We start from the raw sequence: 26,907 nt of genomic DNA on the forward strand, positions 1-26,907 counted from the left end.
AGCGTACCTGGTGGAGACAAACCAAGAGGGAAAACACGCTACCTTTCTGGCGAGTAAATGTAAGGTGGCGCCCCTCAAACCTCTTTCGATCCCGCGGCTCGAACTACAAGCGGCACTCATGGCAGCCCGCCTCGCAGTCAGCGTTAGAAAGGAGATGCAGTGCCGCATTAATAAGACTACATACTGGACAGACTCCTTTATTACTTTCTATCTCTTATTGCAGGTTATTTTGGATATTTTGTAACAGACTGATTCTGCTTATAATTTTTTTAAGATTTTCTTTTATTTTTATACACTGCTTTGTATCTTGTTCTTTCTTTTCTACTATAGAGTGACCTGCTTGCTGGTAGTAGCACTGAACTTATATTTTTCTTGTGTCAGTCCGGCGTACCCCAACTCTGGGGTGACAGAAGACCTCGTCCGTGCATATCAAACTTCAAGATCAAATCACGATGAGGGATCTGTGTCATCGTCTGCTCGCAGCGCCTCCCCTGAGGTCAGGAACTGGATTGAGGATGGGCCAAACGTGGATTGGCGACCTTCCGCCCTGCCTCCAGGTATTCCGACGCTTTCTCCTCATGGTCTTCGGGATATTCCCAACCCCAACTCACACTTCTCGTCGAGGCACAACCGGTTTCCTGGCTTAGGGGCGCGGAACCTGATTCTCGTGAAGCCGATCCAACGCCCAGCTTTCTCTCCCTAGGTCTGCCTGTTAGTGGGTATCGACACCCCCTTCACCACAGAAAGAGGCGCATACTTTACCATTTTTCTTTTTTGTTCTCTTTGTAGGTGGCTGTGTATTATTTTAATTCTTCTCTACCTATTGTTGACATTTTGTAAATGTGTTTTTATTATATTAACCAAGTAGAATAGAACTTACTAAAATTATTAAAACACAGCACTTGCATACTGCGAATAACAACGTATGCATGGACATTTTGGAGGTCTTGTTTTGAAATTTTAAATGTAGATTCGTTTTTTAAAAAATTAGCGTCCTTGCGAGAGCTCTGAAGGGGTACCATCAGTACCTAAAACAGGGCGGGGAAGTGGTGGGCCTCCTCCAAAATGGACAGACTCCACCACAGTCCTGTGCTGGCTGCGGACGGACCCAAGGAGCTACTCAGCGTTCGTCTCCAACCGCCTGGGTGAGATTGACGACCTATCGTGCGTCAACGAGTGGAGATGGGTCCCGACTAAGCTTAACCCGGCGGATATTGGCACTCGCGACATTGAGATGCCTGTCCTGACGCCCAGTGGACCGTGGTTCTCGGGACCACCTTTCATCACCGCCCCGGAGAACGAGTGGCCCATGCAAAAAGGCCACCACATGCAGCCCGACGAAGGCCTCTTGGAGGTGAGGACAAAGTTCGTAGGCCTCACCATCACCACGGAGGAGGCCTTACCCAATCTCGAGCGTTTCTCGTCGTGGCTACGGTTGGTCCGAACGACGGGATGGATGCTGCGCTTCATTAGGAGGTGTCGAGAAGGACCCCGCCGCGCTCATCAGGAGGGCCCTCTGCGCGCCGGTGAAATCCGCGCCGCCGAAACACTCTGGGCCCAGAAATGTCAATACAAAACATTTAGAGCAGAGATCCGATCGCTACGCAATGTCGCGCCGGCGCCGGTTGGCAGTCGGCTCAATGCCCTTACCCCTTTCCTCGGGCAGGATGGGGTTCTGAGAATGGGCACACGGCTACAAGCCGCAAAGGTAGCCCAAAGCGTACGAACCCCTGTCATACTAGACGGGGACGACCCGTACACACGCTTGCTAATCTCCCATTATCACAAGAAGGGAGGTCACGCTAGCACAGAGCGAACGATGGCTGACTTGCGTGCAAGTTTCTACATTCTAAAACTACGGACGAATATTAGAAAAATAACGCACGCATGCACCACATGCCACGCGCGAAAAGAAAAACCGCACCCCCCGCTAATGGGCCAACTACCCGCCGCCCGACTAGCCCACCACGTGCGCCCGTTCACTAACTGCGGGCTGGATTATTTCGGGCCCATAGAAATCACCGTCGGCCGGCGGCGGGAAAAACGATACGGGGCTCTTTTCACGTGTCTCTCCACCCGAGCGATTCACATTGAGATCGCACATTCTCTCACGGCCGACGCCGCGATCATGGCGATACAACGGATGACAGCGCGCCGAGGACAACCTCTTTCGCTCTACTCGGATAACGGGACGAATTTTCGCGGGGCAGACCGCGAGATGAGGGAAGCGACCGCAGCCCTGCGAAATGACGGACGACTTCAGGACCACCTCGCTACCCAAAGCATCGAGTGGCATTTTCTCCCGCCCGCATCACCGCATATGGGGGGAGCGTGGGAACGCCTTGTGAGGTCGGTAAAACGAGCTCTAGAGGTGGTGCTGAAGGAAAGAGCTCCCAGAGAAGAGACGCTGCTGACCGCTATGGCTGAAGCAGAATTTGCAGTAAACAGTCGGCCGCTAACACACCTGTCGGTCGACCCCCGCGATGAGGAGCCGCTGACGCCCAACCATTTTTTACTGGGGTCGGCTGGAAAGCGCCCACACCTGTCGCTGTACGGCCCCAAAGATGAAGAAATGTGTCTGCGAAAGCAGTGGCGCATCGGCCAACGGATTGCCGACATGTTCTGGCGGAGGTGGCTTTCGAGGATCCCACCACTTACCCGCCCCGGTATAGGTAACTTATGGTTACCCCTTCAGGGCACTAGCATGGACTCTAATTTTTTTTTTTCATGAACGACTCTACATTTAAAGAACGAAGCTAAACCTCGAATGTCCCCGCATACGTTGTTAGTAAGCAGTATGCAAGTGCTTGGTTATGTACAGGTTAGTGTAGTGTTAGTAAATGCTTACCTTTTGATTAGTGGATATAGGGATGAAGAATAAAACACATAGGAGGACACTAGGTCCGCCAAAACCAGTTTTGTGTACATAATGCACTTGAAAGGAAAAGTCAGAACATTATATTTAAAATGGTATGAACTAAGGTACATCTGAGAGAGGAGCTAAGAACTTCCCTCTCGGCAGTCCAGAGTTGGGTGAGACTGTGATCAGGCTGTCCGATGCGAGTTTCGGGTACCGCGCCCTTAAGCCGATTTCCCGATGGAGCCCTGACGAAAGTGTAACTGGGAACAGTTGGGTAGGAACCCGAAGACCCTAGGGAGTTGAAGTAGCGTCGGGTTGTCGGAGGCGGGGCGGAAGGTTTCCTAGTTCGAATCGGACATCCTTCTGACCTCCCACCGTCCTCAGGGGTGGCGCGTTTGGTCAGTAAGAAACGCCTCTTCAGGGGAAGCCCGATAGTCAGTGCGCGGGGACGAGGTTCAGATCCACCCCCATAAGGGGAGTAGGACAAAACAGAACAAACAGTAAACAAACAGTAACTTCGATCACACGCCCCAAGAGGGCGTGTGATCGAAGCCACGCCGGCGGCCGACGGCCAAGTACGAGCAGTCCGGGTACGAACCAGTACCGGAGAATACATACGGCCGGCGGTAAAAATCATCGTCCTCTCGTCAGCCGCACCACCGGATCCTGCAGCGGCATCCACAGTGGCATCCACCTCGCATCCACATCAAGGCGCCAACCATCGCGGACGCCGGCGCCAACAACCCCGTCCTAGCTGAATGGGGCGCAGACACCGCTGCGCCGGGGGGAGTGTACCGGACGGTGTGTACCGCTCTCGGCGGCCGACATTTCATAATGGTCGAAGCGCGGAGCCGGAGCGTGGTTTTAAAACTTACGTTGAGCCTCGATACCTCGAGTCCCGCTCGCCCCCGCGTCGCTTCCCCTCAGCGCGGGCGCCCAGCCGGCCCCAGGCGACCGCCTGGAACCAATCAACGCGCCCGTAAGCAACGCCGTACGGCAAAACATTTTGAATTGAAGATTTATTGAAATGTTTAGGCTAAGTTTGAGAGAGTTTGGCCGTAGATATTACGAAATAAAATACATTGATAAAACGGCCGGACTCTCCTAAACATAATTAGTTAATAAAAATTAGTATTAATTTAGAATTAAGAAAATTAATTACGATTTCCCCAGAATATGTTGGGCCGGGGACCCCACACTGAATGAATGTATGTACAAATGATTAATAAATAAAAATGCCAGAGAGGAGTGGTTAGGATCGATTAAAAGAGCATAAAGAGTAGAGTAGTTCTAAAGGTTGTGACCTCCGCTAATTAAATCTTAGCGGACGTCACAGCCCGCGGATCATCAACAACCCGCGAATGAAGGCAGCGCGTCGACCCCGCCCTCCCCAAAGTCGGGAGAGGGGGATTGCACAATAAATACGGCGCGCCAGCCTTCAGCTCGCTCTCTCTGCCTTGGACCGCCGCCCGCTACTCTACTCTGCTCTTCCCGACCACTTCTCTCTGGATCTGAACTTGGATACTTCTTTGACTTGGCTCCCCCCTGGATTTCTGCCCCTGCCTGCCTCCTCCCGCACCGAGGATAAAGCTGATTCCGGCCCCGAACTGAGCAAGGATAAAGAAGATTCCTGTACCGACCGGAGCAAGGATAAAAGCAGATTCCTGTACCGACCGGAGCAAGGATAAAAGTAGATTCCTTTACCGACCCGAGCAAGGGTAAAGCAGATTTCTACCCGGACCTAGCGGCTAACTACGGACTGACCGGCCCCCTATTTTACAGTCTGTGTAAAAGACCCAACTGGTCGATTACAGCAATATCGTTGTATGATCGAGACATTCTAGAAATAGGATTAAAATAACCAGTGTTATTGGCAAAAATTTCGATCCTTGAATTTGGGCCTGGCGTTTAACTTGATTAGATGGACTATTTTACTATCTACTTGATTATTCACAATTTTGTAAAGCATTAAGAGGTCATTTATGTTTCGTCTTTTAACTAGACTCTCTAATTTGAAATATGTAAGTCTTTGTTCGCAACCGTCTAGTAGATGGTAGACACCTGATCAAAAAGACAAAATCCGTGTAAATTTTCTTTGGACAGATTCAAGTCTAGATACCTGTGTGATATAATGTGAATTCCAGACTGTTGACCCATACTCAAGAACACTGCGGATTAACGAATTGAATAGAATTATTAAGCTATTAGAACTCTTGAACAGTTTAGTTGATCTTACAATAAAACCGAGTAATTTATTTGATTTACTTACAATGTATTCAGTGTATTGGTTGAACGTTAGTTTGCTGTCGAATATAATTCCTAAATCTTTGATCGAATTAATTGTTTCCACATTGTGACCACATATGCTATATGAATATAGGGTTTTGTTGGTGTTCTTAGTGAAATTTATAACTTTGCACTTACTTTTTCGTCATCTTATTATTAATTCATCATCTTATTGAGGGCCGGTCCTGACCATTCTTAAAACTATTAATCTCAATAAAATAAAGAAGATGCGATTCAAGCAAAGGACGTTCTAAAATTTCTTTTCTATTGGAAAATTATCTGCATTTTTCATTTTCAAGCTAGATGTGTTAGAACAAAGATAGTCACAGAAGAATTAATACAGACATAAACATTTTTTGTCAATTATACTGACCTTCCTCCCGATCCTCTCTATCAAGAGAATGGATGCGTACGATCCACATAGTTGCTGTGTCGCCAGAATGATGGCAGAGGTATTAGCTGAGAAGGAGCCACCAGCCTCCTTGAAGATGTCAGATGCATAGCTCATGATGGCGTACATGCCGATGTAGCCTTGGAAGGTGATCAGGATGAAACACACGGCGAAGGCTTTCAGGGTCACTGGGTAGAGAACTGAAAAAAAGAAGAAATATCTTTAAATGTTTAAAAACTTATTCACGTGGTTAGAGAGTGCTTGATATTGGCTATATTAGCTGACAGGATCCGGACTTGCATCATGTAGCATCTTTTGTACTCTAGAGCACATTCTAAAATATTGGTAGGGTGGCGGGCACCACCTATTTTTAATCGACAAACTCGGGGCAGCAATCGCAATCAAATTGACAACAACGCGGTTCCAGGCGGTGAATGCTATTTGCACATCACTCCTTGTACACTCCGAAAACCCGAAGTGAGCCTATTCACATTTTTAATTAATGTTTATGGAAAAATTATTTCACTGTCGAATAGTGGTGGGCACATACCGGGCACGGGGTTGGGAACCCCTGCTGTAGAGGACTGTCTTTCTCCGTTATTTGACTTTGATTCAACCCTCTATGCCTTCGTGATTGTTGGGGACGGATATAGCACCGTCGCAACGCGGAACAATAGGATTGGAAAAGGTTCGGAATGCCGACTTACCCTTTTCTATTCTTCCACGGTTTTCAATTCTTCTTTGCGCTGGTTCACAACAATTCACAAATTTCACCATGCGCGAGCTCACGATGGCTTTGATTTCGACACGGTCGATAAAGGGGGCTCCGTAATCAAACGATGTTGACAGGACGAATATTTTTAATCAACTAACGTCGGCATAGGAGAGGAGAGGAGAGGAGAGGTCGATAGGCCACAATAATTTTAGAAAGGATATAAAGGTAGGTAGCACGATGCTAGGTGCCAACATTTCCGCCCACCTAATTTGAACGAATTAATAATTATGATACAAAATTTAATAAAAGGTAAATTTAAATATATACATAGGTAAATTGTTCATTCAAGTTGTATCCGTAATGCCTCGCAGAAAACAATTAAAAAAAATAACTTTTACTAAATTAAGTATAACTTTTCGAATAATGGTTCCTGGACCATAACAAAAATTTTGGTTTTGAAAAATATTTAAAATTGCTAATAACTCCTTTGGTCTAGAATCTGAGTAAGAAACAAAACGAGAATTAGAGTATAGACATCTAAACAACAACAAAAAAATATATATATAGATCCCAATGGTAAATAAAATAAAAATAAAATACAACAAAACTGGAAAATGAAAACGTATTCTATTTTAGATGTATATCTTAAGAATTATCACTAATAATAATTTTATTCTTCCGGTAACGGGCAAAGCTTTATCACTGGTCGAACCAACGAACCAGTTTTAGTTTTAACAGTAGCTACCCTAACTATTCCATCCTTACCGGGATGAACGTGGATAATTCGTCCTAATACCCACTTCATCGGTGGAAGACGATCGTCCTTTATTAACACTAATTGACCTAATTTAATGTTTGGATTAATTTTGCACCACTTTGATCGTTGTTGAAGCGTATTTAAATATTCTAAATGCCAACGTTTCCAGAAATGTTGCGACATCTTTTGGAGATGTTGCCACCTACTTAAACGATTAGACGTGGTGTCAAGAAAGTCATATTCAGGCAAACCTAATAGGAATCCACCGATTAAAAAGTGGCCCGGGGTGAGTCCATTCACATCCTCGGGGTCTGAGCTCATTGAACACAAAGGGCGGGAGTTGAGGATGGCCTCAATTCTAGTGAGAACTGTCGCAAATTCTTCATAAGTTAGAACGGTCTCACCTATCACCCGTTTTAAATGGTATTTTACAGATTTTATCCCTGCCTCAAATAAGCCTCCGAAATGAGGACTTGCTGGAGGGTTAAAAGACCAAATAATGCCGCTCTGAATTAGATGATTAGATATAACATCACGCTGTGATGCCAAGAATTTATTTATACCGAGTAGGTACCGATTTGCACCGACGAAATTGGTTCCGTTATCGCTTATGATTTCAGAACATAACCCTCGACGATCTGTAAACCGGCTAAGGGCTGCAATAAATGCTTCAGAAGATAAATCAGACACGATCTCTAAATGAACTGCTTTCGTCGCCATACATACAAATAGACATAAATAACCCTTTGACGTTTTTGCTCCCCTACGTTTGTGATCTTTCAAGGTGAAAGGTCCTCTGAAATCTACACCAACTCGAGAAAAAGCACGGCTTTGTTGCACTCGAGAGGGAGGTAAATCACCCATTAGGGGAGGTAGCACCGAAGATTTCATTTTATAGCAGACAATGCATTTCGACAGTTGTGAGCGAATTTTATTCCGTGCAGCCACTATCCAAAATTTACGCTGAATAGTGAATTGAAGGCTTCGTGGCCCAACATGAAGATATAGTTTATGATAATAATCTATAATTAAATAAGCTAAATGACAGATTTTCGGAAGTAAGATCGGAAATTTACTTTCATATGACAAATTTGAATACTTGAGTCGACCGCCCACCCTGATAATACCGTGGCTATCAAGAAACGGTTTCAAGTTTTGAATTTGCGTTGAACATGGACTGCCATTTCGCATATTATGTATATCAACAGAAAAATACGTTTTCTGTTCAATGCGTACGATTTTCATAAGCGAATCATTTAATTCGCGAGAACTTAGATAAGTCGAGTTTGAATTTCCACTACCAGGACGTTTCTGACAATTATTTACGAAACGCATTATCCAAGCGACGACGCGTTGCAATTTATAAAATGAAGAATATTTACTAATAATCGAATTAGGTACTATTTGAGATGATACAAACGTTTTAAGGTTGCATGTTTTGAGTTCTGGTATTTCTCCGTCAGATTGATTGTACACAGCTGAACAAGGCCAGAGTGCTATTGGTTGGTGAAGCCATTTTGGTCCCGTAAACCACAAAGGGTGTGATATAATGTCTGCTGGGAAAAGCCCTCTTGAACCAGAATCGGCACAATTTTCCTCCGAGACAACATGCTTCCAAACAGCATTTAATGTATTTTCCAGTATTTGTACAACCCTATTAGCGACAAATGTTTTCAATAAATATGGTGGCGTTTTTAGCCACGCTAGTACAATAGTCGAATCTGTAAATAGAAAAACGTTTTCTATTTGTTCGGCAAACTTTACAGATGACATAATATACTTTACAAGTTTCGTGAGAAGAACGGCCCCACATAATTCTAGTCGTGGAATTGACAGGGTTTTCAAAGGAGCGACCTTCGATTTTCCCATTAAGATGTGAGTGGTATTGCTATTACGCTCTAATAAATATACCACTGCAGAATAACCCAATTGTGAAGCGTCACAGAACCCTACGAGGAAAAGACGACTTGTCATCACCGTGTTGTAATATCTAGGAATATTCAATGTTCGAAGTAATGAAAGTTGACTTACAAATTTACTCCACGTGTTATGAATATGTGGTGGAACATCACGATCGTCCCAATCGACACCTAACTTCCATAGTTCCTGTAATAGACATTTTGCGAAAAATGTCACTGGGGTGATGATCCCAAGTGGGTCGAATAAACGAGCTACCGTTGATAAAATTGTTCTTTTTGTGCATATCTTATTTGAAGGTAGATCGACCTTGTAGGTAAAATTATCAGTCGTTGGACTCCACTGAATGCCTAATATTTTAACAATTTGATCAGTTCCGGCGTTATCAAAAGAATGACCATCTTGCTGGTGCTCTTGCGAAACGTGATCCAAAAGTGACGGTGTATTAGATTGCCATTTACTAAGTTCTAATTTCCCAAGATTTAACAATCCAATGATATCTTGTTTTAGTCTGAGGGCTGTGCTAATCGTTTCTGTCCCTGTTACCAAATCATCTACATAAAAATCATCGCATAGAACCTTGGCAGCGTCAGGATACTTTGATCCTTCATCTTGTGCTAGCTGGCGAAGGGTACGAATGGCCAAGAATGGTGAACTAGACAACCCGTACGTTACAGTTTGTAACTCGAAATCAATAACCGGTTCATTCTGAGATTCTCTCCACAAAATATTTTGGAATTTACGCTGAGATGGAATAATTAATATTTGCCTATACATCTTACAAATATCAGCTGTAAATACATACTTATGAAAACGAAAATTTAAAATCATACGTGGAATTTCAGTTTGCAATTTTGGACCGTTCAATAATAAGTCATTTAGAGATAAGTTATTTGGTTGGGTTTTTGCCGACCCATCAAAAACCACACGTAGTTTTGTAGTTTTACTGTCAGGATTCAAAACACAATGATGAGGTAAATAGAATGCATCTAAATTCCGAGGTACCCGTGTCATGTGTCCCAGACCCTCATATTCTTGTATAAAATTTCCGTAATTAATTGCTAACATGGGATCCCTTTTAAAACGAATTTCTAGTTTGTTCAATCGCGATTCCGCAAGTTTTAAGGAATTTTGAGAAGGCATAATTTCTGATTTTGTTAATAATGGTACAACATATCTACCATCACATTCTCGATAGTGATTCGAAGCGTAGATTGTTTCGGCTAATTCGTCGTCCGGATTACTCGTCACAATTGAAGGTGTTTCTTCAATTTCCCAAAATTTTAAAAAGAGTATTGCTTAACGAATTTGTTTCAACAAATAAAGACGAAGGCGTTTGAAATGACGAGTTTTCCATCTTCCCCATTATAATGTAACCGAATACACTGTTTACAGCACATGGAGAGCCGTGAATTATTTCATGGCCACTATTAAATATATCCAAGTATACGTCAGCTCCTAACAAAAGGTCTATTTTGCCCGACATGTAATATGATTCATCAGCTAATTTTAAATTTTTAAATTGTGACGTTCCACTCGATGGTAAATCATATGACGGATGATTAGAAGTGATTTCTGTAATCACGACAGTTTGACATTGAAGGATAGGCCCTTTTTTATTTCGAGGTTTTATAAAACATTTTGTTTTTCCATGACAAGAATTTATACTAGAATTTCCTAAACCGTTCAGTGAAATACGATGTTTTTTAATTGACAAACCCAAAAGCTGAGCACATCTTTCCGTAATCAGAGAGACTTGACTCCCACAATCCACGACGGCGCGGATAGGTATATAATCATTATATTGATTTCGGACCTCAAGTTGTACAGTTCCTAACAAAACGGTAGAAACGCTCGGAATCGTTGTTGCGGCCAGGGTTGCACTTGAATTATTAAATTCATTTTCGCCCGATGGTTCGGCGGCAATGTGCAACATTGAATGGTGTTTTTTATTACAAACCTGGCATGTGAATTTTGATACACAATCTTTTACATGGTGTTGTTTCAAACAATTGAAACAACGGTTCAAAGTTTTAATTTTGTCCCTCCTTTGATGGGGACTTAAAGATGTAAAAGATGCACATTTGTAAAGAAAATGTGCACCTTTACATAATGGACAATGAAGGTTATTATCATTCTTATTGGCAGATAACAACGTTTTAAACGAACCTTTTTTCTCTTTTGTAGTATGTGGAGATAACATTTCTAAAATTCGCGTTTGATTTCTCAGAAACTCGAAAATTGAATCCAATTCTGGAATCTCTTCACCGGGCAATTTGGATTCAAATTGACGTTTAGTTGTCAGATCCATCGATCGTATCATAATATGACCAACAAATTTATCAAAGATATTTTCTATCTTCATCGCCTTTATAGCGGCGCAATTCTCTTGAAACGTACTGAGTAACCGCGCTATACCTGACGCAGACTCGTTTTGTAATATTTTGAAATTAAGAATTTCATCAACATAATGCGTGAAAAGAATTCTAGAATTTTGGTATTGATTTACCAGAATATTCCAGGCAATGTCATAATTCTCTTCGATAAGAGGCAATGATTGTATAAGTGCCAGTGCCGGCCCTGTAATAACTGATAAAAGATAATGGTATTTTTCTACATTAGTGTATGCATTGCTGTCATGTATAAGACTTTTAAATAATGAATGAAATGAGCACCAACTTTTAATGTTTTAAAAGTGAAAGTAAAATAGTTGTCACTAACAGAAAATATAAAAAAATTAAACCTTGGATTACAGTTGGATTAATTATATCAATTAAACAAAGGGATAAATTATATAGAGAAATGATAAAATATCAAATGGATTGCCAAAATAATAATCTCAGAACAATGCCTTATCTGAAAACAAAATATCTAATGTACCGAAACTTACTAAATAGACTGATACGAAACTGCAAAAAGAAATACTATTGTGAACAAATTGAAAATGCTAAAAATAATACTAAAAAAACTTGGAATATTATAAATGAAATTGCCAACAAAAAAATTATGTCTTCAAATATTGTAAATGAGGTTAAAATAAATAATGAAATAATAACTAACAAATCGACCATTGCAGAATGTTTTAATAACTTCTTTACAAATATAGTAGACGAGGTACTTCAATCTTCCGGCATTAATGTTAATCATGATTATATGGAGACATCTCCTCAATTAGACTCTAATAACGATTCAATTAACTCAATAGAATATTTTTCTCCTATTACATTTAATGAAATTGAAAAATATATTGATAACCTAAAACCATCCAACTCTAAGGGAAATGATGGCCTATCATGTGATACATTAAAAAAAATAAAACAACATGTATTAACGCCATTACAACATATCTTTAATATATGCCTCAAAAATGGTCATTTTCCAGAACAGTTTAAAATCTCCACTATAATACCTATTCATAAATCTGGGGATACGCATAAATTAGACAATTACAGACCAATATCCCTTGTTTCAAACCTATCAAAAATATTCGAAAAATGCATCAAATTTAGAGTCATTGAACACTTAGAAAAATATAAAATTCTATCGAAAAACCAATACGGCTTTCGTAAAGATCTAAGCACTGAGGATGCCATATATGAATTGACAAAAAATATTTATACATCTATCGATAAAAAAAAGAAATGTCTTGCCATATTCCTAGATTTAAGAAAAGCTTTCGACACCGTTAATCATAATTTACTCATTAAAAAAATAACTCAACTGGGCTTCAAAAAACACACACTAAAATTACTATCAAACTATCTTAAAGACAGAACACAAAAAACAAAAATTGGGAATAATTATAGTTCAGAAACACAGATAAAAAACGGAGTTCCGCAGGGAACTGTTCTTGGCCCGATTTTATTCTTAATTTATATTAATGATTTATGTAATTTTGTAATCCCTGGTAAAATTGTTTCTTACGCCGATGACACGGCAATAATAGTGGATGGTAATAATTGGACAGAAACTTTTTCGAATGCAACTGTATGTATTTCACTTGTTTCAAAATGGTTAAAATACAACAAACTTGTCTTAAACTACAGCAAAACATTTTACTTACCTTTTTATAAAAACATCAAAAACAAACCAAAAGACAACCTTAAAATTAGAATCCATAATACAACTTGCAATCAAGAAATGTGCTTCCTGTGCAACGAACTCGCTAATGTCAAAAATATAAAATATTTAGGAGTATCAATAGATATTAATCTTAATTGGAAATCTCATATTAATCAAACCACTTCAAAACTAAGATATCTAACCTACATATTTTATAGACTCAAGGAAATTTTAAACGCTGAAAAATTGAAAATGATCTACTTCTCCCTGGTGCAATCTGCAATCACTTATGGCATAATAGGATGGGGTGGTGCACCTGATACATTTATTAAGCCTCTACAAATAATTAAAAAGCACATAATTAAAGTCATATATAACAAAAATAAAACATTTTCGACCGACCTATTATACAAGGAATCTAAATTATTTAACATTCGTAAATTATTTATATTACAAACTATGAAATATCTATTTAAAAACAAAAACAATTTCAAAATAAATGAAAACAGAATGAGCAAAAGAACAAATAATATATTTTACACCCCCCAAACCAATACTAAATTAATGCAGACGCATAGCAGTTTCATTGGTCCTCTTACATTTAACCTTCTACCACTACAAACTCAAATGATAAATAAAAAGATAGAATATATTAAAGAGGTAAAATTATGGCTGATTGACGCAGATATTGAAACGCTTTTACTATAAATTTATTTATCCTTTCTACAACTCACTTGCTGAAACTTTATAAATTATTGTACATAATGTTTTTCTCTTTACTTTTTATAATAACTATAAACAAAAAAAAACTTTTTCTACTAATGTATATTATACTTTAGGTACTTGAAATATAGTAATCGTTTTATATTACCCACACTCAGGCAGTCAGTGCCTTAGTGGGTTTTCATTTCTTTTGTAAACTATTTGGTATTATATATTATGTTATTTTATACTATCTATTAATATGTATAATATGTGTAAAGAAATGAAAATAAATAAAGTAAAAAAAAAAAAAAAAAAAAAAAATGTTACTATCAAAAGTGGGCAGCTTTATCACTGGTGCACGAATCACCGAATTACTTGCCGTTTTTGGAATTGAATTTTCATTATTACTAGTGATAACGCTTTTCATTTGCATGATCTCGAAATACATTGAATCAACATTATTCGCAATGTTTCCTAGTTCTGACATTTCTGTAATCTTGTCTAATGACAGTAATTGTTCCTCAATCTCGTTTTGAACTGATTCAAATTCTTGTAACCAATCTTTTAACTTTTCACATCTAGCAAGAAACGTATCTTTTTTCTTACTATCATCATAAGTGCTCGCTATGAGCTCTTGCGTAATACGAATACGAGATACTATTCGCTCACGTCGGGATTGCAACAAAAGTACTTTTTTCTCAGCCATTGTATTGAGAAATTAATCTGCACAAAAATGCCGAGTGAATACAACAATTTATTGTAAATATTAACAAATTTGTCACCAGTTAAGTATTTTTTACTACCTACAGGCAATTTTCGCGAACAGCACGGCTGACGCGAATTTTACACATAGATCAACTTTTATGAACAATTTAACCTTGAAATAATTAAATTAACCACAATTTTTTCAATTAATATAAATTATCAGGCTCGAATGACCAATGTTGGGGACGGATATAGCACCGTCGCAACGCGGAACAATAGGATTGGAAAAGGTTCGGAATGCCGACTTACCCTTTTCTATTCTTCCACGGTTTTCAATTCTTCTTTGCGCTGGTTCACAACAATTCACAAATTTCACCATGCGCGAGCTCACGATGGCTTTGATTTCGACACGGTCGATAAAGGGGGCTCCGTAATCAAACGATGTTGACAGGACGAATATTTTTAATCAACTAACGTCGGCATAGGAGAGGAGAGGAGGGGAGAGGTCGATAGGCCACAATAATTTTAGAAAGGATATAAAGGTAGGTAGCACGATGCTAGGTGCCAACAGTGATATTGCCCTATTTTCTGTTGTGTACGCCGCTCTGTTGGTAATAGGTATGTACCTATGCCACCTATCGTTTTTATGTAATTATTAACGCCCTGTTTAGGGGCTTTTATATAGGAATACACAGCAAAAATTATACAGTACTGTACAAAACTGAACTGCCTCAGTAACAATCATTTATATGAAGATGTCCACTGACTCAGCATAATTGTTTCCCTCCATCAGTATTCTGAGCAATAGGGAATACATTATGGCAGCTAGTCTCAGAATTTCTGCACTGAAATAAATCACGACTTCTAGTATTACTTTTGGAATCCGAAAGCTTATCAATACAAGCAATTCTGGGCTATGAAATGCATTATTTAGAATTTTATATACGAGGCGTATCCAGAAAGTAAGTGTACTGAATTTTTGTAGGTTTCAAATTTTTTTATTGAAAAAAAATATTACATTGTTACCGTCGTACATATGTAAGCTATTTTTAGACGTAGTCGCCATTCCTCTTAATGCAGGTGGTGAAGCGGGGGATCAACTTTTTGATGCCTTCCTCGAAGTAGTTTCCCGCCAACCCCTTCGTCCACTTCTCCACCTCCTCCTTTACCTCCTCGTCGGTTGAAAACCTTTTCCCATCCATGTACAGCTTCAGGGAGGTAAAGAGATAATAATCTGAAGGTGCTAGGTCAGGGGAATGCGTGGGGTGGTTCAGGATATCCCATTTAAACGAGGCAAGCAGTTTCTTCGTGGCGTTGGCCATGTGTGGTCTGGAATTTTCGTGCAGCATGCTGACTCCCTTTGTCAGCATGCCTCTCCTCTTGTTTTGAATCACCTTCCGCATTTTTTTAGGGTCTCAGAGTATCTTGCAGAGTTGATGGTCTCCCCTTGAGGCAGATATTCAATCAAAATTATGCCTTGACAGTCCCGTCACGGATGCCATGATTTTCTTGGCTGAAATTGTGGTTTTGAACTTTTTGGCGGAGGGTGAAGAGGTGTGACGCCACTTTTGAGGCTGCCTTTTGGTTTCAGGCAAAGATATTAGAAGAACGAGATGTGCTATGCGCAGTTCGTACCGAGTGGAATTGTTTTGCCGAGTGTCGCCGGTTTTGTTCACCAATACTACTGCACACCTTCGCTTGCGCTAAGGTATCCGCACTAATACATAGAACAGATTTCTGTGCGTACACGTCCCGATACCGTTCAAAGTACCCTAATTAGGTAGTACTCCGGCTACGGTCCGGCGGCCAACATAGCATATCTCGTTCTTCTAATATCTTTGGTTTCAGGCGTGTAGTGTGCAACCCAAGTTTCATCTCCAGTAACGATGGAGCGGAGAAATTCATCTCCATGGAGTTTGCAGCGCCTCAAAAACTCTTGTCCGGCTTCCACTCGATTCAACTTGTGTTGGTCTGTCAGTTGTTTTGGGACCCACCTCGCGGACAGTTGCATGTCGAAAATAAAATTCATTCGGTCGTGAGAGCCTCAGTACACTTTCTTTCTGGATACGCCTCGTAGAAATACCAAGTCAGTGATAATCCTTAAGTCTGACAATTTAAGCATTTTCCTATATTTTAAAAGAGTGTAGAAGTTCAACAAAATTGCTGAAATATCGCAGTATGTTGACAAGGTTGGTACTACTATCTCGTCACTTGACACTTAGCCCATCGTCCCACTGTGTTGGTACCGAATCGACGAAAACAGGAGACAATGCGCAGAAAAGTAAAGTTCACTACGGTTTGCAGCATAGCCATTGTGGGACTTGCTGCGCAATGTCTTAATTCTCGATTCGGTACCGATACCGACCCAGTGGGACGACGGGCTAACCCTTGAACGGGTAACACGTCGATAATAAACGTCACATAAAGTAAACTGATTTTTTTTCAACAAACCGCAGATACGTTAGTTGTCCTTTAGTCTCGTGCAAATCCTTAACGCGTTGGAATATTTTAAGGAATACTTACGAATCCTCTTGATTGAGGCAAGGTGCAGGATACTCTGGTTGGCTAAGGTCTGGTCCTCTTTGATGTGAGCCAAAACCTCGTCCACAGCAGGGTGCCCTATGGAGAGCCCTCTTAACCAGGCGATTTCTTCTGCGGCTTTCTGGAACAATATGAACATTTGAATCCAGATACAAGATGACTAATCGGAATATTGGAAAATTTAAAAAAAAACTTCTATGATAAAAAACAGTTTTACATTTTTTTTTAAATTTTTTTATTATATATTACACACTTTACAAATATAAGGCAAAAAAGTCCCGATAAACTGCTTTTTAGCAGTTTGTCTAGCGAGTTCTTTACATTATAAATCTTATTATAGTGAGTCTACAGTTACATTTTTACAATTATATGTATAAAACAAAAAATTAAAAATTTTACAGAAATATAGCAAAAGAAAATTATGAAAAACATAAATAATAATTTTAAAAGTCTTTGGAATAATATATCATTGTAAGCTAATACAAATTAATTGTTTCAGTAAGCCAAGTCTTCAGTAAGTTCACCAATTGTTTGTTTTGGGCACAGTTTTTAATTTCAGCAGATAACATATTAAAACAACTGGGAATCATATAGTTTAACGTTCTTTCTCCATATTTATTTGTATGCTTAGGTACAATAAATCCTTCATTAAAGTTAAAACGAGTATTATGATTGTGTTCTAGCCTGTTTATATATAAGGGGTTATTTATGTGCTGAAATATAATTTTGTACCACAGAATTGCTCTCACTGAAAGAATTTTGAGACTCTGATAAAAGTATGGAATATTGTGCCTTTCTTAGTATAAATTTTTTTCAGCTAGTAATTTAACCAATGAATTTCGCACGGATAGAACATGGTCAATATTAGTTTTACAGGAAAATCCCCAAGCTGTTATTCCATACCTTATAACAGATTCAGCTAAAGATAAATAAATTATTCGAAGTGTGCAGATTGGAACAAAATTTTTTAGTTTATACAATCTGCTTACAATTGATCTTAGTCGTGCACAAACTTTGTTTATTTGTATATCCCACTTGAAAAAGCAATCAATATTGACACCTCAATAAACATATTCTTTAACTAGTTCCATATTTTTACATGTACACATTGCAGGAATACCATCGTGTAAGCAATCTGAGGTATGGGTCTTTATTTCTGGTGTAATATATACCTTAACATTAGCGGATCTTAAGCGTAACAATTTAGTTTTTTTGGCATTTATGTCATATTTAAGTCATTGGAAGCGGTGATGGATTTCTACAATAGGATTCTGATGCCAACCCTGATGTATTAAAGTGAGGTAATGAAACTTGAAGAGGAAAAACAGAATTTGGCTAAATTCAGAAAACTATATAATTTGTAACTGAAACACAAAAGAGGAGAGAAGGAAACGATGTTAGCATCATGACAATGTTGAAAGTAAGGCTGACATGTTTTGAACACGATAGAATTTGTCTGAAATAGGGGTCAATTACAATTTTTGAACCGAGCTCAAAATGTTTGTAGATTCTATTTTACTGCCTACCTCTGCGTCCAAATTGGCTGATGGTTAGTTATTCAGCAAATAAAAAGATAAAGTACCTCATCTCTTCCCCTCTTCACCAGATGAATTGGCGTCTCCGGCATCCACAGAAAGCAGACAAAGTAAACAACTGGAACAGCTAGCAATATCCATAGGAACGTGTGGTACTCCGTGTAGGCTCCCACGGTGTAGGCAAATAGGATCCCTGCGTTGATGGCTAGCACCGCGATAGAGCCAAGGATTCCCCTGCAACGGGGACTGGAGACTTCAGCAGCGTAGAGGGGTGCCACCAGCATGGCACCGGTTCCTCCAGCACCTGCCAATACCCTGGCGGCCAGCATTGGTGGTAAGGAGGTGGCTGTGAGCTTGAGGATCCAGCATAACTGAAAAGAGATTTGATTGATTACATCGTTGCTTATGCAATACGGTGTGGAAACAAAGGCACAGACGCACAAATATATCCATTCTGGAGAAGCTAGTTATTCACAATAGGCTTTTAACCGTCTGCCTATAACGTATTTTAAGATACTTTGGACACGTTGCTCACCAAACTGAGAACTCCAACTTGGAGAAACTCATAGTCACTGGCAAAGTGGAAGACCGGAGAAGTAGAGGAAGGTCACCAATGTGTTGGAGAACCACTAAGAACCGCTCAGCATGGGGCAGCAGCCTTGTACAACATGGAAATTGAAGTGGGGATCAGGGTCATCCGCAACCAGAAACCGAAAAATGCAATTAAATTGGACGTATTTTTCAAAATTAAGACAACATTGAAGGTGACAAAAAACAACCCCCACTAAAAGCAAACTTTTGAGAGCTGTTTCTTTGGTATAGTGGCCATATATTTGTGTTTCAATATAAGTAGTTTCTGGTGTATGGACTGCGATGCTTGACTTTGACACCGTCCGAAAATGTATTTGGAAACACTTTCACAAGTTGTTATCTGGGAGCATTCCATAACTGTGATTTATAATCAAGTTTTTTCATTGTTTTTTCTAATTAATATACAATTAGTTTTAATTATATAACTAATTAATAGTGCCAGGAATGATGTTTGATGTTTTCTGCACCCAAGAGTCGAACGTCCTCATATCAAAATATATATATAACCGAACTGGTGTAACTAGGTTGCAGATGTTTTAGTAATCTTTAGGTAGCTAAGCATACCATCTATAAACATATAAACAGTTCATTGACTTCTTCCTCTTGGCATATGTTCAAGAGTTAAGCGTTACCTAATTTCCATAATATTCTCTTCGAGGTATTGCATTCAAATGATTTCCTCACGTTCTCATTCCATTTACACACATGTTTTGGTAAGTTGTATTTATTTGTGCTATTCTTATTTACTGCCTCTGATCTACCACCTTATTTTACAGCAACGTCTGAATCAACATCCTGGGAAATTCGCAGGTAACTAAGAAATTATAGCTACAAGAAAGTCCTGACACACTTTCAATTGGGAACAACCGTGGACCTCATAGGTAACCAAGATATGACAAGATCGACTCATGGGAAGAAATAAGGATATTGTACAATTTGCCTATGGCCTCAATACCACATAGACTCAATGCTCAATGCATCACAATAGCCATAGTGTATTGTAAGACTATTTTTTATCTTTTGCGCATTTTAATTATTCATCGTTGGATTGGGTTACTGTTTTAATAAAATGTCTTTACCAATCCATCACTAAGTAGAAAAACTTTCATCCGATCAACATATTCAAAATTATCGACACACCTGCTTTGTTGCGGCTCATCCAGTTTAACGTCCCTCCCCGTACACTCCGAATAAATGAATTGCTGTTCCTCAATCAGCATTCCACTAATTATGGTTTCCATTCTCCTGTGTCCAGAATGGCGAGACTTGTCAACTCAACTTGTCAAGCCAAAGCATTGCATTTTTTGGTGTAAGCCTGAATGAATTTCGACAGTCGATACGTAATGTGTAATTTTTAAAGCCCTTTAACCTCTCTCAGTTGTAATTGTCTTGTATCATGTGTAATTGTCTTCCATCTGTACTTTTTGTATTATATGTATATTGTCGTTGCTCATCATTTGTATATGTTCTCCTTTCATGTAAAAATATTATATGTTAACGGACTGTTGTCCGTAAATGAATAAATAAATAAATAAACATACCAGCGTTAATGTAATCCTTATTGTCTGATAATAAAGATTATTTAAGTGTAGACTTTAGATTCATAGTCCTCAATACCAGTGCAATGTATTTTGAGGATGCGCCTGTACGCATCCACATTTTAACTACTTTTTTAATGAGAAAATTTCAAGTGATCCGTCTCGAAGGACCAAATTACCACGAAGGGCACTGCGCTGCACAGCCCTGCCACCTTGCGGCCGAACTTGTCCGCGATCCCACCGAAGACCGGCGTGCCCGCTATGGCACCCAGGCAGAGCAGAGAGGCCAGGAGTGCCTCGTCTGCTGGTGCGAGCGCCACGCCCAAAGGGGAGGCGGGTGAGCGTAGAGTGGGTAGGGCGGGGGATAGCCAGCCCACGCAGCAGCCGTAGCAGAAGGAGGCCATGGACACTGGAATAACAAATTGGGAATACTGGTTAACATAGACTGCCTGGTATTCCGATGCCTTGCAATTTCTGGTCGCCCATCAATATAATGAAATGCTCCCTCTGTCGTTGTCCCGATATGTTGCACAGGGTCTCAGGCGCTGCCCTGTGGAATTCCACCGGGGAATAAATGAAGCGGACACTCGTTGACCACATATTAGATGCTCTGCACTGCACCCTATTTAAGGCCCCACATATGCATCATGTGGGCACAACGGCTGAGGGACCTAAATTTTCGAGATAATGAACACCCAGGTTGTCTCTCAGTAAAGTCTTGAACGAGATGGGCATTTTTCAAAGCCTGTCTTGCCATTCAGGTTTCCACCTATTTTCTGGAGGGAGAGCTATCCGGAGAAGCCTCTATCCTTCAATCCAGAAGACTTTTAGGGACTTGCAACATCCATGATGAGAGACGACATCCCTCAGTGTTACGCTTACTTCAAATAAAATTAAAATAAAATTAAACTATGATTACAAAAAAAACTGAAATCGTAAATTGAACAGGATTACGCTCGCAGGCTGTAATAAATTAATTTTTCGTTCTAACATTCGTGTAAGCGGTAGAGTGCCATTCATGTCTATGAAGCAGTTAGGCAGATAATATTTATTGATATACCTAAATGCATTCAAATTATCAAAAAAAACATAGATTGTACTAACTTGAAATTGAAGCCATATATTGTCTTCCGACACCACCTTGTCTATCATAGTGTCGAACTGTATCCATTATTGCAGATATATATTATTTTTATCACTTCAATTAGTTTATTAACTAATCAGTAACACTATCAGTCTTGTCACTTCAATAAAACTTTTTTTTGGTAAAACATTACATATTTATCACAGTTATGAATACACCGAATTGAATTTGCCCTATAAAATGGGAATCTTAACAACATAAGTGATGATGTCATGTAAAAACAATATTTTTTGCGGTCCGGTATAATAGACGGATCTACGGTCGACTTTACCCTAGCAGACCTAGAAAATCGGTCTTTCCGTGGGGTTTATTTTTAATTATTTCTGATGAATGTATTACTAAAATCTTAAATGTTTCTTGGGGGATCCCTCGGGAAGTTACTAATTCATCGCCTAGAAAAATAAAATCTGGTGTTTACCGCTAATTTTATGGTAAAAAATGTTTTATAAAATTTTCATAAAATTTTTATAAAGTTTTGTATAAAACATTTCAATGGTAAGGTTCTGTTTGTGTTAACCCTAAGGCGATGCACTACGCAGTAATGCAAAATCACGTGTTTTTGGTTTGAAAATTTGGTCGCCAAGAAATGATTCAGATGCTTTAATTAAATACTGCGAGTAGAATACATCCTGGCCTTTGAAAAAATCGAGTATTTTTTAGGTAAGTCTTTTTATAAGCCCAGAAAAAAATAATGTAAAAGGCCTATGAAAACTGTTTAAAGTTCAAAATCTCCTACTTACGAACCCATTTTCAGTTATAGTTTTATTGTATAATGTGGCAAGTTAATTTATTTATAAAATGATCGAAAAATGTTTTGATATTTATGCCTGAACATCCACAAAATAAAATAAAAGGCACTTTGTTGTTTTGATGGTGTTAAGCGGGAATTTAAGCCTTATCGACATCTACGTAAGGTGTGTTATTGATAGCGGCTCGATTCAAAATATTACACGACGTAGTGCATCGCGTTAAATATATTTTTTTTTACATCCGTAGGGATCCTTCTAAGAACTTTCGAGATTTTAGTAATACGTTCATCAGAAATAATTAATATGTGAGCGTCGAGCAAACCCCCGTTATTAGAGTCTTATGTTTATATGTCTTTTGCCGATGCTTTTACACAGGTTAGTATCGGAATCATGATTATGCGGGTCCTACGTCCTACCTGGAAATACCGAAACATTAAAATAAACTACTAGGATTTTGATGTCCTTTTTCCAATAATAATAATAAATTGTCCATAAACATATTGGCATTTTACATTGCAATGGAGTTTGATCATTAAAATCTCCTAGCCAGAGTCAAAACCAGTTTTCGCACGAACATGATCAAGGATTATAATTAAATCAACTCTTATAATGTTCAATATAAAAAATAACGTATAATTATGTATATTTTCCGTCGATGTATTTATTGTTTTATTTGTGATTTTTTATGGAATTTTTGAGATTTTATTTTTATTATTACTATCTACCTTCTCAAAATAAATTTTTTCAAGTTCCCAAAGTCCAAATTGTTAGGACACAGTGGGTCTATGACATTCTCATTTCGGGGAATTATGTGTGCTGAAGGAAGTGAAGAAGTCGAAGAGGAAGCTACAAGCCAAAAATGTGTATATTCTTGGTATACCTTATATCGTAGGTAATAGGCATTAAAATAGCTTGACAAAATGAGTCTAGAAACGTTCGATTTCAAACAAAAAACTGGTTTTTATTTATTTTGTAAATAATTTTGTAAGAAAGCAAAAAAGTTAATCAAATGAAACTGTCACAGATAATCTTAGCTATAATACTCTATTTTTTAAAAGTAGTTTCCTTTACGCGTTCATGCATTACTATTGAAAAAATATTTTTTTTAGTAGTTTGCATTTATATTTTTTATTGAGTAATTTATTTTTTTATTTGTATTCTACTCAAGCGAAGTGATAGAAAAACCTTCAATTTATCTAAAGCATATTTTTTGGTATTCATAATGTTCACCAATTCGTTATAAAGATTAATCAAAATAGTGATTTGGCATTAAGCTTGGCCTTAATGTTAATACCGCATATGGGTCTCAACTGTCTTGAACCAATGAGACGAGGGCATCCTCGATTGAGGTATGTTGTTGGTTTTAAATTTTATTTTATCTATTTTTGGTTTTTCAAAATAATTAATTCATTTAAATAATTAATACAGCTGCACGTTCCAGAGAGGAAGATATTCTGTTTTAATGATTAATGATTTAATTTTAAACTTATGATGAAATACCACAAGTCTGAATTGAAAGCCTGTTTGAAATTGCTTTGGTCATCTTTAGTAAACGCAAACCTTCCAAACCTTTCTCTCCCCATTTACATACATTGTGACTGTAAGGCTCTCGACTAGCAAGCTGGAGGCCGCGGGTACAAATCCCGGCGTGCGCAAGTAAATTTGTTATTTTATAATTTACTCATTAAAAATAATATTCCAGAGTGAAAGATACTTTCAGTATCACCCTATTGTAAGACCACCATTCAGAATTGTAACGTTGCTTGAAATGGCTTTGGCCATGTTTGGTGACCAGTTCTGAATAGCCAGATACTTTCCCACAATTCTCTTCCCAATCTCGTTCCCCTCCTCACTACCTTAAGCTTCACAACATGGGACCAGTTGGGACCGAAAAAATTACGATTTCCAAATCACTGCCACTTTTCACAGAAATTATTGTTACAAATTTATCAATATAAAAAACGTTTTACTATCAATGTTAAACACTAACAATTTTTAAACATTCAAAACATTCGCACTTTTCAATACCATTTAAATTCAGTTACAAGTTAAAAAATAAAATACCGCTTTTAGCAAAATTAAAAGTATACTCGAAATAAAATTTTATTTAAAAGTTGTTTTCGCGTGTCTATGTCAAAACGCTTCGACGACCGTTCGGCGAATGCATTCTTGCAAATTAATAAACTTCGGATTGCTGATAGACCGGATTCCCAGTTCGCTTAACCCCTAGTATGCCAAGAAATCCACCGTGGATTTGCCAGTAGCTTACCGTATTTGCCTCGAATTCATGATATTTTGAAAGTTCAAAAATGCTATTGAAATATATTTTATTCGCTTGGTAAGGAAATATTGATCTTAATATGTTTCTAGCTTGTCGTTTCGTCACTTGAAAACATACTTATTTTATCTGTGAAAACGCGCTCCACAAAATTCCATGACAAATATCATAAATCCGATTTCCAAAACTAATAGTAAATACTCTTATTTATTTACATAAAAACCTCATACAACTTATTTTTATGGTGAAGAACGCTTATATAGCTGGAAAAAATACGGGTTTTCCAATAAGAGATGTTGTTTTGATACTCAATCGTAAAAGATCAATAATTTCGTTGCTTGTGTGGCACGTAGCGCCGTCTTGTTGAAATTAAACGTTGTCCAGATCAATACCATCCAATTTCGGCCATAAAAAATCATTAATCATCTCTCGATAGCGCAATCCATTCACCGTAACTGTTGCTCCAGCCTCATTTTCGAAAAAGTAAGGTCCAATGACTCCGCCGGACCATAAACTGCATTAAACAGTCACACGTTTAGGATAGAGAGGCTTTTCAACAATAACTCTTGGGTTTTCCGAGCCTCAGATGCGACAATTTTGCTTGTTGACGAAGCCACCGATGTGGAAATGGGCCTCATCACTCAAGATGATTTGCATTTGATTCACTCAAGTGAATTTTAATAATTTCAATGGGTTGTTGAAGCGTGTATCGTTCCATTTTTATTAATGACGTAGTTTCTACTTGTCAAATGTCAAAAAATGACAGCTTCAAAAGTAACATCTACCGAAATAGCAGGCTATTCAAAATAAAACCTCTTATTGGAAAACCCTGTATAAGGCTGAAGAATTTTATTCTTTTCAAATACGATTTCATATAACAATCCACTGAAACTCGGCAGATAGTCTCGTTGTCGATGACAATGCATTCTATCAATCTCTTACGCACACGCGGAAATATACGCACTTCTCTGAAATCAGAAAAAAAAAGAAAAATATAAATATATATTTATTTTTTCTGATTTGGTTGACAATATAGCGCAGTGAAATAAATGTATATAAAATAAATATCGGTTATACCTGATCGGCGTTTGGCGTAGTTGGTAGAGTTGCGCACTTGTAGTGAAACAACACAAAACTGCGCTATATAAATGTTATGTTATTATTATTAGTTCTTGACTCCAGTTCCTGGTTAGGAAGGTTCAATCTTCAGACAAATATTAATGGATGTATTATTTAAAAATAGAATTATTATCGTTAAGAAACTTTACGCGATGATTTTTAATAACATTAGAGATAGAAAAAGCGTTTATCCGAATATAAGAAGCTATCCAGGGGAAACTACATAGGATAGATATATGGTAACACTTTATAATTTACAAAAATATTATTTAGCAAAAAATCAATTGAGTTATTATGAATTGAATGTCAGTCGGCGTACAGCAGATGATTCAACAGGCATTCCAGGGGTTAACATGTTTATAATCACTGAATATCTTTTATTACTTATCGAAGTTAAGTTAAGCCAGCACCTGTGGAAGTTAATGTTGTTGCCTGGGTTGTCAATCGATGGGTCGTGGAAATAACACAAATTAATTGACAATTTAAATATTTCTTTTGCAATGTTGTTGGGTATAAAATAAAATGTTGAACTCGGTGTTGGTATATTGCTATTTATACACGGTGTCCGGAAACTCGTAGTACAAGCGGGAAACTGGAGAATCTACACCACATGGGGAACCCAAAAAAACATAAAGTTTTTTGATTAGAGCATTTTCACAAAAAAAAAAAAAAAACAAAAAAAAATATTTTTCGGCTATTTTAGGGTCAAAGTTTTTTCTGGTGTTTAGGGTTGAACAACAGATGTTTTAACCCTGCAGAGCAGAAATATTTTATGATTACACCGGGTTAAATGAAGGGTGATTTCAAAATAATGCTTCAAATCCGAGTTTCTTCATTTGTTTTACTTTCAAATAGTTTTAATTAGTTGGGTACTTTGATCTTCAGTAATAATTTATAAGAATTTGATAAAAAAAAATAAAAAAAATCAACTTCAAACTCGATTTACTCGATAACGAAAGCTCAAATAAAAAAAAAATATACTACAAAATCGACTCCAAATGTGATGTAGATTCG

General features: G+C 38.4%; 1 pseudogene across 1 annotated transcript in view; it reads right to left on the reverse strand.

Moving 5' to 3' along the window:
* Positions 1–24,620, reverse strand: part of LOC149410346 (facilitated trehalose transporter Tret1-like) — a 32,728-nt pseudogene extending 8,108 nt beyond the window's left edge. The window contains exons 1-6 of the transcript XR_016305061.1: positions 24,525–24,620; positions 21,708–21,920; positions 20,783–21,012; positions 18,522–18,845; positions 16,922–17,060; positions 5,520–5,737 (exon numbers count right to left, since the gene is read on the reverse strand). The product of XR_016305061.1 is annotated as a facilitated trehalose transporter Tret1-like (transcript). The remainder of the gene's footprint in view (positions 1–5,519; positions 5,738–16,921; positions 17,061–18,521; positions 18,846–20,782; positions 21,013–21,707; positions 21,921–24,524) is intronic.
* Positions 24,621–26,907: the final 2,287 nt, after the last annotated feature.

This window comes from Hesperophylax consimilis, chromosome 28 (genome assembly GCF_061612785.1).
Source record: "Hesperophylax consimilis isolate HC1 chromosome 28, BYU_Hcon_1.0, whole genome shotgun sequence".
NCBI classification, from domain to species: Eukaryota; Metazoa; Arthropoda; class Insecta; order Trichoptera; family Limnephilidae; genus Hesperophylax; species Hesperophylax consimilis.